Source organism: Nuphar pumila, chromosome 13 (assembly GCF_984573655.1).
Source record: "Nuphar pumila chromosome 13, dmNupPumi1.hap1.1, whole genome shotgun sequence".
In the NCBI taxonomy this organism is placed as follows: Eukaryota; Viridiplantae; Streptophyta; class Magnoliopsida; order Nymphaeales; family Nymphaeaceae; genus Nuphar; species Nuphar pumila.
The window spans coordinates 71,360,432-71,374,310 of record NC_143261.1 but is presented as its reverse complement, the minus strand read 5'-3'; the positions used below and the strand labels follow the sequence as shown (position 1 = coordinate 71,374,310).

Below are 13,879 nucleotides of genomic sequence, written 5' to 3'. Positions count from 1 at the left end.
TCCTTGATTATATTGGGCATTTAATTTTCTTTTCTTTAGTTTTTGATCTGAAATATATATCTACATATAAGAAAAAACTCCTGCTTCTCACTGGGTTTGGGAAACCATGTTAAAAATTAAACTCCCTTCATTTATGAGTTAGTGAATTGGGTGAAGTACAAAAGAGATCCCTTCATTTGTTTGGAAACTCAATAACTATAGTTGTTATTCTCTCTCTCTCTCTCTCTCTCTATATATATATATATATATATATATATATATATATATATATATATATATATATATATATATATATATATATATATATATATATAAGCATTTCTTTGTTGGTAACCCAACAATATGATTGCTTAGGGGTTCTTGGTAAAGGCACATGCTCTGTGTTATGTCTTCAATAAAAGATGTCAAGCTAGGGAGATTTTTACAATTGCCTTTATTTTAACAGTAAGTTGAAGGTTTGATTACTTTCTATTGCTCCTTTTAGTATCAGAATGCTCTCTCTCTCTTTACACACATGCACTGTTTGTGGAGCTGATTTTTCTAATAGTAGCTTCTTTTTAACATTAACATTTGCAACTTCTTTTTGGATGTTACATCATTATTTATACTTATGCTTATCTGTGACCTATCTTCACCATCTTTTGGTTTCTTCTGCTTGTTAGCAACGCAGATTAGCATCACATATAGGCTAAATGAATGTCTTTTGGAATTGTTTTTGGTCCTACAAATGGCATTTGATGTGGTGATGTTTGTCAACCTCTATATGGTCACTTGTTACATTTTTTATGGCAATAAGCTTTTGGTTTGTTGTAGTTGTAATGTTGTATAAATAAACTTTAAGTTTTAGTTTTCACTTAATTTATGAGGAAAAAAATTTAGTTGATGTATACATAATTTGAAATAAAAATTATTTTTAATGTGTATATATAGCTGTACGATTTTGGCTATTATGGTGTTTAAACTTCAAGAATGAAGTGGTGATAGATGAGTGGCTGAATCATGTATGTTGTTCATGAGAAAAAAATATAGTTGATCCATATGTAAACTAAATTAAAAATTTGTTTTTAATATGTATATATGGCCTTACATTTTTGCTGTTATGATGTTCGAACCTTCAAAAATGAAATGGTGGCAATTTAAATGTTGTTTCACTAGGCAAATTTTCAGTTTTGAACCATATGCGACAAAAATCAAATGTTTATATATATAAACTGATTATATATATATATATATAAATTAAACTTATATATTTCACTAATCAAAGATTCTCTTGTTGAATATAGTTTGGTCACTGTCTATGAATATGGATAAATCATGGATACACATTCATGACAGAAGTTTTGAATCTTATACATCTAGAATTGATTGATTCCTTGAAGCATCACATGCTCATGTTGATTTCGCTGGTAGGATACGATGCCCATGTCGGGACTGCAATAATAAAAAATTTAAAGTTCTACACCTGATCAAACTATACTCGATCAAACATAGTTTCGGTCTGCAATATATTCAATCCGTGAGTGTAGCTCAAACTCACGTATATGCAGTGCATGTACAACATGATGAGAACGAGGATATAATAGAGGTTCACGATCGGGTCAAAGAAATGTTTGATGACGTTATTATGGAAACAATATTTGATTCAACTCCAGTTGATGATGGTGAACACATGCCCCTTTAAGACTTAAGGGGTGATCTCTGGATCAATTTATATCTAGGTTATGCAAAGTTAACAAAAATAACTTTCATTCTCAAGTTGTTGCATATCAAAATAATGAATAATTGGAGTAACAAATTGTTTAACATGCTGATTGATTTATTGAAAGAGGCATTTTCTGAGTGAAAAAGATTGCCAAACTCTTATTATGAGGAGAATAAATTTATGAATCGTAAAGACTTTGATTATGTAAAGATAGATGCATGCGTGAATGACTGCATACTTTTTTGGGAGGAGCATGAGAAGAACGAAACATGCCCAAGTGTAATGCTTCAAGATGAAAACCACACAAAGGCAAAAAAGTTTTTCAAAAGGGGTTATGATACCAATGGATCATCTTTATACCTCCAAAGAAAAGAAAATTTCTCAAAATTCGATGAATAAAGCAAAACAGATGATCCTACGTACCTTCAAAGGTATCATACAAGGGTAAGTTTCTTATTTTCTAAGTTTATTATTTTTTATATAGTATAATGCTAAATATGTTTGATCTAATAAATTCTTAATTTGCTATTTACATACTGAAATAAATGAGCACAAATCGACAATGAGTGTATTCTATAAAGAGACACACACCCATTCAGATCACAAGACATTTATCTATAGTAAAGCAGAAAACACCTTTGTATGTAACTCACACTTTATAATGTAACATTCATTCATTCTATTTTATACATTAACATTAGTTACTGATAACCATTTATGAACGATATGCAAACAAAATTATAATTTATGGAGATTGAAAGTTCAACATCTTCTTTATAATGAGGGTCATCGATGATGCAACAAGAGGTCTTTATCAAGGTCCTCTAGAAGCGGTACAAACATGTGAGAAGAATGGGTTCATTTGTCATTCCATCTAAATCAACCTTCTACAGCCAGGTCTGAGTTTTAGAGCTATTTTCTCAACTGGAGGCGACGTAGGCGGAGCTCCAACAATTAAGAGAAGAACAAAGGACAAATCTAGAAGAACAAGAGCTAGAAAAAGCAAAAAAGGTGTGAGAATGATAGAAAATGGAGTGAGAGAAAGAAACAATTAGGAAGTTTAGATGCAGGACTTTGTGGATGCACATAGACAAAACCCCTCATCCTAAATCCAAAATCTTCAAGGTTTATATAGCATCTAAGCAAGAAACTTGACACTGTTGTATATTTTGTCTCATTCTTATTACTTATATGTGTTTTTACTCTTAAAATCCATGCATTCTTTTAATGTGTTTGATAGTTTTGACCGAGTCTCTTCTTGTAGGGATGGGGTGTTGTTTGGTTTGTGATCTCAAAACTATAAGATGTCTCTCACTCTCTCTCTCTCTCTTGAATTCCTTGTTTATTCAAGTTTGTATTTAGTTAAGCATGAAGGCTGAGTAACTTAGCTCACTGTGTTTCGTGGTTGCAAGAGCTTGAGTTGGAAATTACAATTAGAAAGTTTGATATTTGCTTTTCTTATGGATTTTAAGATGCTGGCATTTTCCTGGGAAAACTTCTTTGTAAATAAATTTTTAATGTCCTATCTGCATTTGAGTTGATCATTGTATGCTGTTTTATGTAGCTAGAGGTAATTTGGTTAAAATAATGTTTTAATGATTTTCTCCTCAAGGCTTAGCCCTTTGTTCCAAGGGTGGATGCTGGATAAGGACAGGCTGGGCTTGGGTCTGGCCCATGAAAGAGCAACCAGCTTGGGAGAAGGCCTGATCATCTGGGACTGCCTGACCTGGTTCTTGCAGGCTAGGGCTGGGTCCATGTTAAACTACTCTTTACTTTTTCAAGTAGTCTTAGCTCTTTACTCATAAGTATATCCATGTTAAACTACTCTTTCTCAGAATTTTATGCATGTTAAACTGCATAAGGTTAATCATCAGGATCAACCATGGTAGTTGCCACAAAGATGGATTCAAACTAGGTGAGATACCTGACAGGCTTATGCTTATCCTGAAAGGGAGCTTTGAGTGTATTTGTCTAAAGCTGCACCAGGTTCGAGTGTAGATCTAATCGATATGTATTTCAAAATCTGTTTCCTGTTGTTTATGCAAACATTATGATGCACATAGTACATTAATCACTTTAATCCCTTGACAATATTTTATGTAAATAAATTTCACATGCAAAAAGTTTGTGTTATTCTTTTGTCATCATTGTTGTTTCATCTCTCCATTATTTCAAGGTTCACATGCAGCAGAGCCTGTGAATATTAAGAGTTTCATATCAAATGTGTTCTGAAGATGGTTTGTTTAAGGCCGAGTATATATTTGTGCTGTTCCAATGTGTTTGTGATATTCTTATTTCTATGAATGAGGCTTGGTGGTGGTGATAATTGCTACATTGATGGCAATGATTATATTGTCAATGATAATAATAAAACTTGTTTGTAGTTTCATTTGATGATAAAGCTACGGACAAAAACAAAGTTACTCTGCTAAGGCTTGGTATACGAATGGAATCAAGTTTCATGTTGTGTTATTTTTTAGATATGTGAATTTCTAATATTTGAGGATTTGTTTAGCTTAAACTTGCTATATTTGTGATGGAGCTTTTTTGGTCATGAAAAATGTTTAGTGCACTCTATTTTGAATTTTTATCCAATGTCTATATTCTCCGAATGTATTTTTTTTTTTAGAAAACTAAATTTAATTAGTTTTTTGTTTGCAGGTTTATAACCTATAAGGGTGAGATCCCTATCTCGATTTTATAAGCGAGATCCTCGTCTCGCCGTTATAGCCTATAACGACGCACAGGGATCTCACTGTTATACTCTACAACAGTGAGAATAGTACATCATTGTTATAACCTATAAGTAGCTTATAACGGTGAGCCAAGTATCTTGCCAACTTCGTCGTTAAAGATTGCCACACAACTATCGCTGTTCTTTGTTTCGGCGCAATTCATTCTTAGTATTGTTTCACCTTTTAATTGTGAGCTATAAATATGATCATTATTACTTAATAAAAGTCTTTTCTTTTTTGTAAGAATTCTTACTTTCATAGGGCAGATGAAAAATAAGCCAATAGTGATGCGATATATCACCGCTATTGATATGCATCCTCGTAGTGATAATTCTTGGTTGGAAAGAGGACACATGCAAATGTGGGAAGCTGCTTTTGGATCTTGGAACATGAAGCCACTTATAAATTATAATAATAATGTAAAATTAAATGCAGTCATGTAACTTTATTTTATTCAAAACTGAAGCCTACCAAAGTGTAGGCTTATTCAGCTGAATTCAAGCCCAACCCATATCATCATCCCAAGAAAAAGGTGGAATAGAAAATAAAAAAACATATTGAAAATATTACTGTAAGTTTTTTATTTAATGAAGACCTATTGTCCCAAAAAAGTGTAGCATCACTTGTGGAAGACATCCGAAGTTGTGGCTAGCATGTCCAAGTTCATGAATTTGGGCAGACTACTCATGAAAAAATAAGTTTTTTTTTTAAAGGAGAGTAAAACAAATTTATTCTGCTGACAGCTGCATGTTATGAATGTCGTGGTGCATGTCCGTCAGCGACACGGCTAACCCGTTTAATAAACGGGTCGGGTAAACGGGTTGGTGGGTTGGGTTCGCTAAACGGGTTGGCGGGCAGGTTGGTGGGTCGGGTAAAAACGGGTTGACGGGTTGGATTCAGGTAAACGGGTTGACCTGCCTGCCTAACTTGTTTATTAAACGGGTCAGCCAGGTTGGCATACCCCTAACATGAACCCGACCCGTTTAATAAACAGGTTAGGTGGGTCGACCCGTTTAAAATTTTAGAAAGCAGAGAGCACAAGACCACTTAAAAGTAAATCAGGAATCGAATCGTCTCAAAACACATCTTTGAGGAATTTTATTTGAGCATTCTGTTTGGATGATGCTGGCATTTTATTTGAGGAATCCCTGTTTCTCTTGGGGAGATTTAATTGATGAATGAAACTTTTGGGTTGATTGTTTTGCATATCAATTACATATGATGTATGAGTGAGCATTGTTGCGATTTGTTTTCTGTTCGGAGGAAAAACACATCTTTTAACATATAATTGTTCATCAAGTGCATAGAAGTAAAAAAATAAAGGTTCAATATCTAAATGATAAAAAAAAAAATCTTCTATGGATCTTATGCTCTTTGTTCTACCATAATTATGTGTTCATTTTTTTACCAAGTGTTTATTACCAGAGTATTTTGGAACCAGTTGTCTTTTTTGTTTTGTGGACTTAGCATTAAATTCAGTTTGAATGCTTTTCTTGATATCACGAGCTTCTCTTTTAATTTGGATGTTTCTTGTTAGTTCATCGGTTTTTGCTAAGAGTGAAATGAATATTTTAAATGTTTGGGATTGAGATTGCCAATGATGTGCTGACCCTGCACGTATTATCAAAAGAAATTGGTTCAGCATTTTGCTTCTACTTGATCTTGCAATGTCTGGTTATTTATATGGAAGACAAAGCATATTGGATTTATCCTAGCATGATACAGGAAAGATGGCTGTAATAGCAACAATCATTTTGTTTATGCCTTTATGGGTAAGTCAACTTAGTTGAGTTCTTCTCAAATCCATGCTAAACAGAGGATTTGTTGTTAACTATTACCGACGTTGTGACCCACTTCAATAACCCCTGCAACGTAATTGCCCAAGCCTTGATGCATGCTTTATGAATTTGGTTATTGGATTTATAATCATTTACTAAGTTTCAAGATTATACAAATGCAGTGCCATTCCACTTATATCTGTGATAGGCTTGTCATTGATCAAGTTTTCATCTTCTACTTGGTTTCAGGGCCCAAATGGGTCTACATTGCCTGGGCCTTGTTACAGCCCTGCAGTAAGTTCAAGAACATATGTTACAACCCATTTTGAAAAATTCAATTTTTATTTCATGCCATTCGGTTCTTTGAGAGCTCAAACTTGGCAGTAAGTCAGATCAGAATCCAAAACAGCCCTCAATTCCATGTCAAATTTGATTCCTGCGATAACGTACTCGTTGACAGTGTTTCCATTTCTTCCCCTGCAACGAGTCTCAATACTGATGGGATTCACATTGAGAACACAAAGTTTGTTGGCATATACAATTCTCTCATAAGCAATGGTAAAAGCTTATAATCTTTCCTTTATTACTATTCGCCAACAAAGATTCTGTACATTTAGTTTGTTTTGGTTCTTCCAAGTTGTTGGTCGACTCTGAGGCAAAGTTGTTGTACTGATCAGGTGATGATTGCACATCGATTGGACCGGGTTGTTCACAAGTTAACATAGCAAATGTTACATGTGGGCCTAGTCATGGCATCAGGTACAATACTTCTAGTGGATTGTAGTGTTTATTCTTAGTCTTCTCTTGGTTTTTTTGGTAAATTTAACTACTTGCCATTTTGGAATTTACTAATTACCAGCATTGGAAGTCTCGGAGTCCATAATTCACTGGCCTGTGTTTCAAATATATCCGTCTCCAACTCAGTCATACGAAACTCGGATATTGGCATAAGGATCAAAATATGGCAATGAGGGATGAGGACTGTATCAGGCATTTCTTTCAGCAATGTCTATATGGAGAATGTTAGAAACTGCGTGATCATAGATCAGTACTACTGCTTGTCAAAAGCACGCAGGAAACAGACATCTGCTGTATTAGTTGCAGATGTTGCATACAGAAATATTAAGGGAATGTATGATGTTCGAAGCCAGTCGATCCATTTTGCTTGCAGTGACAACATGCCCTGCTCCAACATAACACTGGGAGAAGTTGAGCTTCTTCCTGCAGAAGGAGAGATGGTTGCAGATCCTTTCTGTTGGAATGCTTATGGGGGATTGGAGTCCCTCACTATCCCACCTATAGCATGTTTGCAAGAGGGAGAACCTCAGTCTCTCACAGAGGGCTCCTCTTAGTGCTGCTAGTGTGCTGGGCAATAGCTTCTGTGCTACCATTTTTTAGAGAACCACAGAATACTAGAATGTAAGAAAAAATTGTCGTAGTTTACATGACTCAGTAACATATAACCTGCTTCGACAGTGAGAGGGTGGTATGTGTTCTCCCTCGAAGACGGCCGTTAGCTACATCTCGTGTTCGGGGGTCTCAATGAGCGCCACGTATAAGAGTTCGTGGAGCTTGTATCCCCTTGTGTGTCGGCATCACTTAGCATTAGAATCTGGTGCGGTTGCAAAGACTTAAGTACCCTTTCCTGCTATTCTTGTCATGAAACGACGGTTCAAAAAAATTATAAAAATATCCTCCATTCAAAAGAAGGGAAACGACGGTTCGAAAAAAGGACAAAACAAGTCCTCCATCCAGAAAGTATGATGTTAACTCTTTAAAGTCCAAACGTTCCGTTTTTGCCCTAAGCAGTAAACTTTTGCACCATCTGTTGTAACAGGAGCTCCCTTTAACAACGCAAATTTTGCCGTCGTCTCGAGTCGAGGTTCTCGCCTTGTTTTTTAGCCTGTTTTATAACACATTGTCGCCTACTTGTTCCTGCCTTGTGTTACAAAACATTCCCGTGTTCGCGATCGACTGGTTCGATCATTGGTTGGTGTTATAGGTGAATTTGTCGGCCATCTTTCTTTATAGTCTTCTCTTCTTTTTCGTTATCGTTAGGCATTATAGAAGAAAGCAATGATGCACAAACATTCCAGCCAGTGCCATTAAAGCGTCGTGAGTACCTTTTCATGAAATCATGCTATCGTTGAAGAACATATGTCGTCTTGAGTGTCATTAAAGCATTCTTTTGTTATTGCAGGTGGATCTTGTTCTTTCGATAGTTGAAAACTTATCGATATTTGTAAGACGCTGAGACCTATTGACAAGAATGCTTGTTTACAAATGCGAGGAAGGGCCTCTACCCCATTCGGTATCCTTCATTCACTTAGTATATGCATTGTATCTCAAATCGCGGTTTTAGTAATATACTACCAATTTATGAGATATTGTTTGGTTTTTTAATATCAATTTGTTTGCTATTATGCTGAATTTTTGTATCAATTTGTAATATATTTTGTGATATGTTTATTGATTTGTAAGATATTATGTGTTTTGTAGTGTCGATTTGTAAGGTATTATGCTGAATTGTCGTATCGATTTGTAATATATTATGCGATATATATATCGATTTGTAAGATATTATGTGTTTTGTAGTATATATTTGTAAGATATTTGTAGAAAGACTTTTAAAACGTGTGCGTGCAAAAATATATTTTTACATGCTTGCGGTGGTGATTTTTGTATTCAAATCGCTGCTCATTTAGCAATTTCTATTGAACTCGCTTCACAGCATCGTAGATATAATTAAAGTGCTATTGTCAACACACATGTACGATATATCGTTTCTTTTATTGGCATGGTAAGTAACAACTCGATGCATAGTATAAGCAAATAACAAACCACAATTGCTTTTATACTGCGATTCATTAAATCGTTTCTTTGACTTGCTTAACCTTATCGGTATCCGTTGTTATATGCATCTTGAATAAATCGTAGTAAATGTATGCGCTTGCTAACGCAAATTGATATCTTGCTTATAACAGTGGTGAGCTTATCATCTGGTTGTAATGAAGATGATCTATCTCAATCATTTGAAAGATATGAAGAAGTGAACATATGTATTAATGACGCACCTGAAGAAGTGAACACGTGCACTAATGATGCACATGATAACAAGGGTGCATGCATTGGATTCACTCTTGACTTGAATGTTCCAGCAGAAGAAATGCAATTCGATAGTGAGGTAGACGATCCTGACAGTACACTTGATAAAGGTGCAGGCACTGAGAATGTACATGATAGTACATCTGACTCTGTTATCGTAGAAGGAATGCAATTTAATACTGAGGATGCTGCATATAAATGTTATAATGATTATGCCTTAAAATTTGGCTTCAGTGTTAGAAGGTTTCCTTGGTCAAAAAATGCACAGGGTGTCATGGTGAGAAAGACATATGTTTGTTCTAAGGAAGGTTGGAAAAAATCAATTGAAAATCCAACAAGGAGCATGCCAGAATCAAGATGTGGATGTCCAGCAAGAATGATGTTAAGAAGACTTTCGAATGAGAAATATGTAGTTCATACTTTAATCAGTGATCATAATCATGATTTATCTGTTTCATTTATGACTCTTATGTTAAGGTCACATCGTAAAATAACTGTAGCGCATGTTGCAATGGCTGAAATAGCTGATAGTGCCGACATTGCACCAATGAAGACATACAATTTGTTTGCGCACATAGATGGTGGTCACGAGAATGCGCCATTCACACCTATGGGTCAAAGAAACCATTTGAGAAGGGAGATGACAAATAACATGAAGAATGAAGAAATATGTTCTTTGGTTGATTACTTACAGAAGAAATCAAGCATTGACCCTGGTTTCTTTAGTGCAATGCAACTGGATAAAGATGGATATGTTGTGAATATGTTTGGGGCAGATTCAAAGTCAAGAGTAGATTATGAATGCTTTAATGATGTGTTTGTTTTTGATACAACAATAAAGATTAATACTGAACAGTGGCTATTTGCGCAGTTTGTCGTAGTGAACCATCACTCACAAAGTTGTATATTAGGTGACACTTTTTTGTATGACTAGACTAAGGAAAGCTTTGAGTGGTTGTTCAGAGTATTTATACAGATAATGAATGAGAATCAACTTGAAGCTGTACTTACAGATGGTGATTACATAATTACGGCTGCAGTGTTTCATGTGTGATCAGATGCACATCATTGCCTATGTTTGTGACATATCTTTCAAAATGTAGCAAAGAACATAGGACACATATTTAATCAGAAGACAGAGTTTGACAAAAAAGTTATATAGTGTGTACTTGAGAGTGTAGACGAGGTCACCTTTATGTCAGATTGGGAGGAAATGATTCAGATATACGACCTTGAAGACTGTCTGTGGTTACAAAATTTACATACAGAAAAAGAGAAGTGGACATTGGCATATAGAAGACAATACTTTTGTGCATGTATGATAAGCACACAAAGAGCTGAATCTATGCATGCCACACTGAAGAAAACCCTGTATTCATGTTTAACAATGTTTCGCTTCATGAAACAATATGAATTATTTGTAGACGGTCTAAGACAAAATAAGCTTGAACAAGATGTGAAATGCTTCAATACACGCCCTGTAACTTTAAGCATGAAATTATTGATGTGACCTGCAGATCTGTATACACTAATTGTATTTGAATGGATTAAGAAAGAGGTTATACATGTCATGAATTACAACATAGAAGAACTCGTGTAAACCGAGAATATGCACAAATACCATATTTTATGGGAGAGCGAAGAGCATCAGAAAAAGTAAGAAGCACATGCCACGTACAATATTGACAACAAAAAAGTTGAATGTACATGCAAAATATATGAATTCAAAGATATTTTATGTCGTCATGCATTAAAGGCACTTAATCAAGAGAAGATACAAGAAATACCTGAGTCATATTTAATGCGAAGATGGAGGAGATAAGCAAAGATTGAACTGCTGGATATGGATAATGTTAGTCAATCTGGTGTTGATGAGAAGTGCCACATAGCCTTCCATTACCAACAACTGTGTAGGTCATTTATGCATGTTGCAGATTTGGCATCAAAAAGTGAAAAAACCTATGTGCATTGAGAAAAGCGTCAAGGAAGTTACTTGAAAATGTACAGTTAATTCACCATTAGTCCATTGCAGCTCATGAATATCAGTCCAAGATAATGAAATCGAACAACGTAGGTGAAAATCATGCTTCTCTTGACACTCCTAAGAAGTTGCATCAAAGCGTAAACATCATCTTCAACAAGTCAGAAGTGAACATTGTTGATTATGATAGAAATATTCACCAAGCAAAGGGTATCAAAAGAAAACTTGCCTCTGATCGCAGTCGTTGGAGGGCAAATGGTGCACTAGAATTGGTTGGCAAGAAAAGGTCTAAGAAATAACCAACCTCTAATCAAAAGCAACAAAACCCTTCGTATGAACAGGTATGCAAGACATTATATTGCTTCCCATGTAAATTGCATTACGTGAAGCTTATCAATATCTAACTTGTGTAATTTTCAACATACAGCAATACCCTGCATACATAATTTCTAACGTTGTAACATTCGATCCTCCCGACCAGATTTCTCGAAATGATAGCTTCAGTTTTACAAGTCTTTTAGTATATAATCAATGTTGGGAGGATGTTTGCATTTCTTGTGAAACTTAATGTAGTGTCATATATTTTTTGTTTCATGACAGACTCAGATCAATTCAAAAGCGAGCTATATAACACATGAATCGTGTGTAGACTATTTTTAAGTATTACCATCAAGTTAGTTGTCATGACTCTTTGCATGACCCAATTTTCACATTGTCGGATTTGTTAAGAGTTTAACAAAACAACATAGCTCGTTTACTGAGAAATAAGGTACAGTGGGATGTCATTACTACTGAGCTCGTTTACTTGGAGAGGATGTATCCTCAGCTGCTCATAGACATTATAACCAACTACTAATATTTTTTATTTACGAATGTAGTTGTAAATCATGTCATTCATGTAAATTATGTAGATTTGTAGTTACAAAGTTACGACGACAATGATATGTCTTTATTTTTATTTCTGAACAAAATCGTTTGTATTCAAGAATCTAACTCATTTTTTATCGTTGAAGCAAAACCCAAAATCCTTAAACCATCTTTCTCAATCGCCCGTAAAAGCGATTAGGAACAATCGATGACATAGACATTGCCCGTAATAACAAATCGCTACACCATATAGCCTTCATAGGTCATTGTGTAAATTGTAATGGTACGTATCATTCACTTAGACAAAGTTTGTTGTCTAAAAGACATACGTTATTTTGTAAATCACGATGGTATAACGATTTACGAATTGACATCTATGTCAGTCACAACTGGATGGCAATCGCTCTGTTCATGAGCACAAATCGTGGTAAAGGTGAACTGTCATTGCTTGTGCAAATCAATTTTACCGTTTATTAATATTTTTGTAAATAATGTTTGTACACTTATATAAAGTCACGTTCAAGAAAACAACTCATTTTCATTTTACTAAATGCTAATCGCTTGAACGATTGTCATTTACGAAGGGCGAACATAACAACAATTTGCTTTTACTATATAACAATCCAATTTATTGGCGTATTTAGTGAAATTAAATTTTTATTTATTTGAACCTAGTGATATTTACATAATTTGTATACATAGTCTATAAGAATTGTTTATACAAAATTTGGTTGTATAGTCTATAAAATCTATTGGAAGTTGATGCACATCAAATTACTTCTGCATGGGGGGTCCCGTCGTTCATTGCCTTTTAGGTATTCTTGCCGACTGAGTTATTTTCTCTTCCACAATTAGAAACACCGTCAATTTTCTGCATAGTTTTGTGCGAAATCCAAGCATATCAACTTGCAACAAAAATGTAATGTGACACCAATATATACATTGAGTCCCCAATGTCAGAGGGTAATAAAGAGCATACAACATCGAAATAAGGTTCTTGACCATTGTATATCACTTTAATATACTTCATTACAAATACGCCACAATCGATGCCATTATTTTGTAAAGGAGCATCGTGTGCAAGGCGAAAGATCCACTCGCTAACGTTGACTCCCAAAATATCTTTGATGAAACCGACCTGTGATTAATGCAAAAGAAAGTAAATTCTTGACCACCGTACATGATACGATACCCTTATAGATGAAATCTTACGAAATGCGAAATGTCAAGTTGTAAACCACTGTGTAAGTCTAACGAATTGTAACACCATAGTTGTTTTTCATGTAAATCCATCACGTATAAGACCCAATGCTTTTCAGATTGCCAAAGTATGGGAATCAATATCTGCAAATTGATCGTACAAATGGTGTTAGGACTGTTATGTCGTAAACTTGCACAAGAGGTTTGTTCACTTATTTTTTCACTTGACCAAAAGTCTCCACAATGATCATCGTTAACTCAGTATGGTAGTCCATCTTGAAATCTAATGGAGTATGACAATCGATATACGATACTCTATTGACTGAAATAGTGATAATAATAATGTTAAAACACAAAGCAACAAGAGTAAATAAAAACCAAAATAAACATAAAAGAGAACCGATATACCATAAAATAAGGGCTGACGATGCTTCTAGTTTTGCTTGTTGCATTGCTTTTAATATACTTGACGAAATCAGATATAGTCTGTTTGCAACAAATATGAACTTGT

The 13,879-nt window shown here is 34.8% G+C and overlaps 1 pseudogene; it reads left to right on the top strand.

Moving 5' to 3' along the window:
- The first annotated feature begins 6,167 nt into the window (after positions 1–6,167).
- LOC149818664 (polygalacturonase At1g48100-like) lies at positions 6,168–7,567 on the top strand (annotated as a pseudogene).
- The last annotated feature ends 6,312 nt before the right edge of the window (positions 7,568–13,879 follow it).